This window comes from Filicampus tigris, chromosome 10 (assembly GCF_054856515.1).
Source record: "Filicampus tigris isolate MCC_2025a chromosome 10, RoL_Ftig_1.0, whole genome shotgun sequence".
In the NCBI taxonomy this organism is placed as follows: domain Eukaryota; kingdom Metazoa; phylum Chordata; class Actinopteri; order Syngnathiformes; family Syngnathidae; genus Filicampus; species Filicampus tigris.
The window spans coordinates 12,940,001-12,945,106 of NC_141226.1; the positions used below are offsets into that span (position 1 = coordinate 12,940,001).

A 5,106-nucleotide genomic window follows, 5' to 3' on the forward strand; every position below is an offset into this window, starting at 1 on the left:
AGATTTTCAAAGAGTGCCTCACTTCCTGTTTAGCTGGAGGCCATCTTTTCAAACAAAAGATGGAGTTCAAAGCGTCAGCAAAAGCCATCAGCACAGTGTGCGTCCGAAAGAATTAACATCACAAAAACGGTTTAACATCATGCGTGCAAGTCAGGGTTAGGGTTTCAAATTATTTTGGGGGGCAAAAGTTAGGGTCTCCAATTTGAGTTTCAAGATAGGGTACGTGTTTTGTACACCAGGGTTAGGGTTTCACATTTGGCTTTGAGATGGATTCAAGACAGGGTTAGGCTTTTACATAAGGGTTTCAAGCAAGATTTGTGTGTTTTTTTTAATTAGGGTTTGAAAAAAGAGTTAAGGTTTCAAATCAGAATGTGAAGCAAAGATGTGGGCTTCAAGTTTGGGTTTCAAGCCAGGGTTAGGGTTTCAATTCAGGGTTTAAAAAGGTAGCGGTTTCAAATTAGTATTATTTTAAGACAGGGCTAGGTGTTTTTAAGCCAAGGTTAGGGTTTCAAATTAGGGTTTCAGGATAGGGTTGGAGTTTCAAGAAAGGGAAAGTATAGAAATATTGGCTTCCAACCAAAGTAATGGTTTGAGGTTTTGGTGTTTCAAACGTAAAACATTGAAGTTGAGCTGAGAAATGAGCTTTGACGTCCGAACAAGTTGCCAAAATTCAACCAGTGCGGCGTGAACAGTCGCAGGCCATGCAGGCCCTCAATCACATCAAAACACGCAAGGGCAGCTGGAGGAAGGAAAAGTTGTTCCCTCCTCTCACTACGCTTCCATCCCTGCCGACTTTCCTTGACTCACATTGTTTGGATTATTCCTGGCCTGAGGTGAAAGGAAGCACTGTAAGAGAGCCGAGTGGCAGTCTTCACCCTCCCTTAGACTCAACTTGTTCCAAACTTTATCCAACCGCCGGTCACACCGGCGGCGGTGAACGCTCGCCACATGTCACGAAAGCTGAATGCTAAACATTCAACTTTGCACTGACGCTCCAATCGGATCCCTGTTGGCCTGCTGTTATGCAGCTTTCTACACAGTGGATGCCGTCAGGGTTTAAATCGGGGCTTCAAACTTTGGTTAGGTTTCCACCGCTTTTGGATTAGGGTTGCAAGACAGGTTTAGTGTTTCAAGTTAAGGTTAAGGTAAGACAGGGTTGCAATTTCAGATTAGGGGTTCAAGATTTGGTTGGTGTTTCAAATTTGAGTTATAGGATTGTGATGGGGTTTCACATTTGGGCTGCAATACTGGGTTGGGTTTTCAAGAAGTTAGAAAATTACAGTTTGAAGCAAAGGGGAGGGTTTCAACATAGTGTTTCAAGACGGTGTTTGTTTGGGTTTTAAGGGTTGAAACAAAGTTTAGGGTTTCAAATTGGGGTATGAAGCCGAGGTTAAGGTTTCAGATCAAGATTGCGAGACATGGTGACTGTTGAAGGTTAAGGTCTCAAGCAATGTCGCAGAGGATAAAGAATATATGCCTGTGAGTATTCTTAAATTACCTATCTACATCGTTTGTGTTCAAATATCTGTTGCTTCTAAAACTGCGACTATCGATGCTAAACATTTGCCTGTCAATGGCATTTTGCATTGCTTATAAACATTAAGACAAGCAGACTTTAAGAAAGTTCTGTGGTTGTCACTACACAAGGTGTAATTCTCTTTGTTTTATGTTTAATTTGCCAGTCAACTTCGACTAGGAGTGGCAAGTGAGTTGAGTTCAATGCCATCTCGCGCTTGTATCTTCAGTCAGAGCAGGAAAAAAATTGGCCAAATGACAGTTTGCATCTCGAGAAAAACTTGTAAGTCAGTTCATTTGTATCTTAGGACACCACTGAATCAGCACATATTTTGCTGTATTTCATACCACAGTATTGTAAGACTTTTCATTTTTGTTTATTTGAGAATCTTGGAGAATCTACTGCTCACAGTTACCTGTACCCAGCGTGAACCGAAGCGTCACCATGAGACCAATAAATGATGGGTTTTCTTCTATTTTTAGTACAATGTCTAGAAGGCTACGTGAACTAAACTTTACCCCCAAGATGAACACCCTGCTCCTGTTTAATCATCGCTTAGTGGTGAAATTTCACAAGATGAAATCCTTTTTTTTCGTTGTACTTTTTTTCCCTCTTCATTCAATAAGGGCACCTTTTCTCCTTAAAGTGCAAATGCAAAAGGCAAAAAAAAAGGAAAAAGAAGTCATGAGCTCCGTTAAAGACGGTGGCCTTGCAGTTATGTTCTTTTCTATTAATATGCAGCGGATGCCAACGCCGAGATGAATCTTCAGGAGCTGGGATGCTTATGGGGTGTGGGAACATTCTATGCGGGGGAGATGGATTATCTCTGCGTTTCAGGAACTGCGCAAGGCAGTTTGATGATGCTTTTACGGTGGGTTCTTCTTCCACTACAGTCTGTTAGTACATCATTAGCCTAAATGCATAATTGCCTCGATAGTTTTTGAGTATTTTTGGAAAACAAAAGAAGAAAAAAAATTCAACAATCACGGTCAGTCGCATTGCCTTGACTCAACCTTTGCGAATTGCCATGACCTGGATGACAGACAATCTACACAGACATAAAAAAAAAATACAGCTTGGGCAAGTGTGGAAAAATAAAATCATAATGATTTTGGTTGATATTGAAACCACAGTTAATAAGAACGCCAGTTATAACATTGAGCTTTGTGTGGAAAAATTAATGAACAGTAATTGTCAATAACAATCCCAAGCTGCATGTTAACATTTGAATGCAAGATTTACCCTCTAGGCCTACCAGCAAATTCCAGGATATACTAAATATCTTTCTATTCCAAAGACAAATTAATACAGTTTGGACAGACCAGTTACACGAAAAATTGAGGTTGCTCAATGTTTGACAGCAATGCATTCTGCTATTAGAGACATGATCATCGTCAGAACAGGACTAACTTCTTGCAACATTGCTATGGTAGACGATTTTTGTGTAAACAATTTTAAAAAGTACTGTATACTGTATATTGTTTTGTCTCATCTTGTTAGCAGTTCTGCTGTTTTTTGTTAGCCGGTGTGCATTAGTCAACTTCGTAATGCTTGGTTGGAAAGGGGTCAAACTGGAAGCGCTACTTTTCTTATGTAACTGATACAGCACTTACCATCCTTTGTCTTTTCTTCATTCTCGTTTTCCCCTTCTTTTTGGGTGCCTTCATCGATAAGTTCGCTCCATTGTGTTGTGCCGTGCTGTAGACGAATTTCAAACAAGCCTGCCAGCTAGCGTCGCAATGCATTCAACGAGCAGGGGAGGGGACAGTCGCGTGCAAGTGCGAATTAATGGATGTAGGGAAACACGACGGTTGGCTGTGAGTGTGAGCCTGCTCCGAAAGTTGTTTTTGTTTAATTGATTGACCTCACACACGGAATAATTCAACATTCCCGGCTGGGGTCCGCTGGTACCAGCTATATGACTCTGCTAATATTTCATCAAAGCGTCCACAAATGTGCCCACGCGAGGAAAAAGAACACATTTGCCCACACACCGGCTATAAATAGCGTGAACGCCAGCGTCGTCAGAGGGTGTGGGAATCCTTCCCATCATTCGGAAATGGCGGCCTCACAGCACAAAACAAATTCTGTTTTTATGTAACAATCTTCATTATCATATCGGCGCTGTCCGGCGGAAACCTTGTATGTCCAAATATGGTCAATTCAATATTTTTCACAAATCAGTACTATTGGTCTGTCCTCACATCTTTCACGTGTGTTATTTGTGTGTATTATTAACCAATTTAAAGTGTTAAAGTCAACTTGAGAACAAATATACTAATGCACTTGAACCAATCTAGTAAAACTCAGCCTCTTTCTCACAATGTGGTGGGCGTGCAACATTAAGTTGCCTCGTCTCAAAGTTGAAATTCTGGATTTTTTTTGTTAACATGACAGGGGAAAATGGTTACATCTGAGTAAGCTTATTTTGATAAAAATGGATCCCTGTAATGCCTCGGTGCAGAAGGAACTGGTCAGCCACAAAAGTAAGAGTGTGCATATTCATTTCGACTTATTAAACTGCTAAGTCAGCGTATCGTTTGGATTTATCGCATCACTCACGGCCCTTAGGCTTTTGAAAAAGAGTTTGGGAACATTATGTAATACAGTTGTTTACTTTTGTAAAGTATTAAAGGGACCGTTGGATGTACTGAACACTGGCACTTATGTAATAGGTCTGTATGTAAAAACGATGTCAGCACCGACCCCCCCCCCCCCCCCTACACACGCACGCACACACTCATTCCTCTCCCAAAAACTCAGTAGTAATTTAATGCATATTTTACGACTACAGTCAGCACATCTTAATGATGCCCATTATTTATGGGGGGAGTGCTTTTTTCAAACATCAGCCTGACTATGTCATTGAAGGAAGGAGGCAAGCATTGTAATATTGTTTTCTGGCTTGCTTTGTCACATAGGCCTACTGTTGTCACATAGTGCAGCGATGCGCGGTGAGGTTCATTAGCGGTGAGGCACTATTCCTCTGGAGTCGGATATAAAAATATGAGACCAAAATTCAAGATTACCCAATATTTCAAATAAGGTCAAAATTGAATTGTGGAGTATTTGTTTTCAAAGCTTTTATATATGTTTCAATCAATTCCACACTGTGCAACAATGTGACAGCAAAAATATATATAAAAACAAAAGAATGGCTGGAGCAACATAAGGTGCCACACAAGCAATGTCTTTTCAGGAAAGTCCTTGCTTATTTCAGAAAGACAATGTCAAGCCACATTCTACATGTGCAGCTTTGTAGCAAAATATTGTGAGTACAAGATCAGCTTTCCAGCAGTTCAGTCCTGTCTCCCATTGAAAATGTGGGGCACATTATAAAACACAAAATACGACAACGGGGACTCCCGAACTGTTGAGCAATTGAAGTTGTGCATGGGAAAGAATGGGAAAGAATTCCACCTACACTGAAAAAAATGCTGTGCATCATTTACTCAATTTTATTTCGTCCAGTGGATGAACGAAATCAAATGATCTGAACCCAGATCGATTTTTTTAAGCAGACTATACATCTACTTTAAAAATGATTTTATTTTGTGCAATCACTTGACAAAATAAAATTGACATTCATT

General features: G+C 40.4%; 1 protein-coding gene across 1 annotated transcript in view; it reads right to left on the reverse strand.

The window, feature by feature from the left end:
• yes1 (YES proto-oncogene 1, Src family tyrosine kinase) overlaps nt 1–3,575 on the reverse strand; it is a 121,916-nt gene extending 118,341 nt beyond the window's left edge. Inside the window, exon 1 of the mRNA XM_086042643.1 lies at nt 3,130–3,575. The gene's annotated coding sequence lies outside the window, so the exon portion shown is untranslated. The remainder of the gene's footprint in view (nt 1–3,129) is intronic.
• Nucleotides 3,576–5,106: the final 1,531 nt, after the last annotated feature.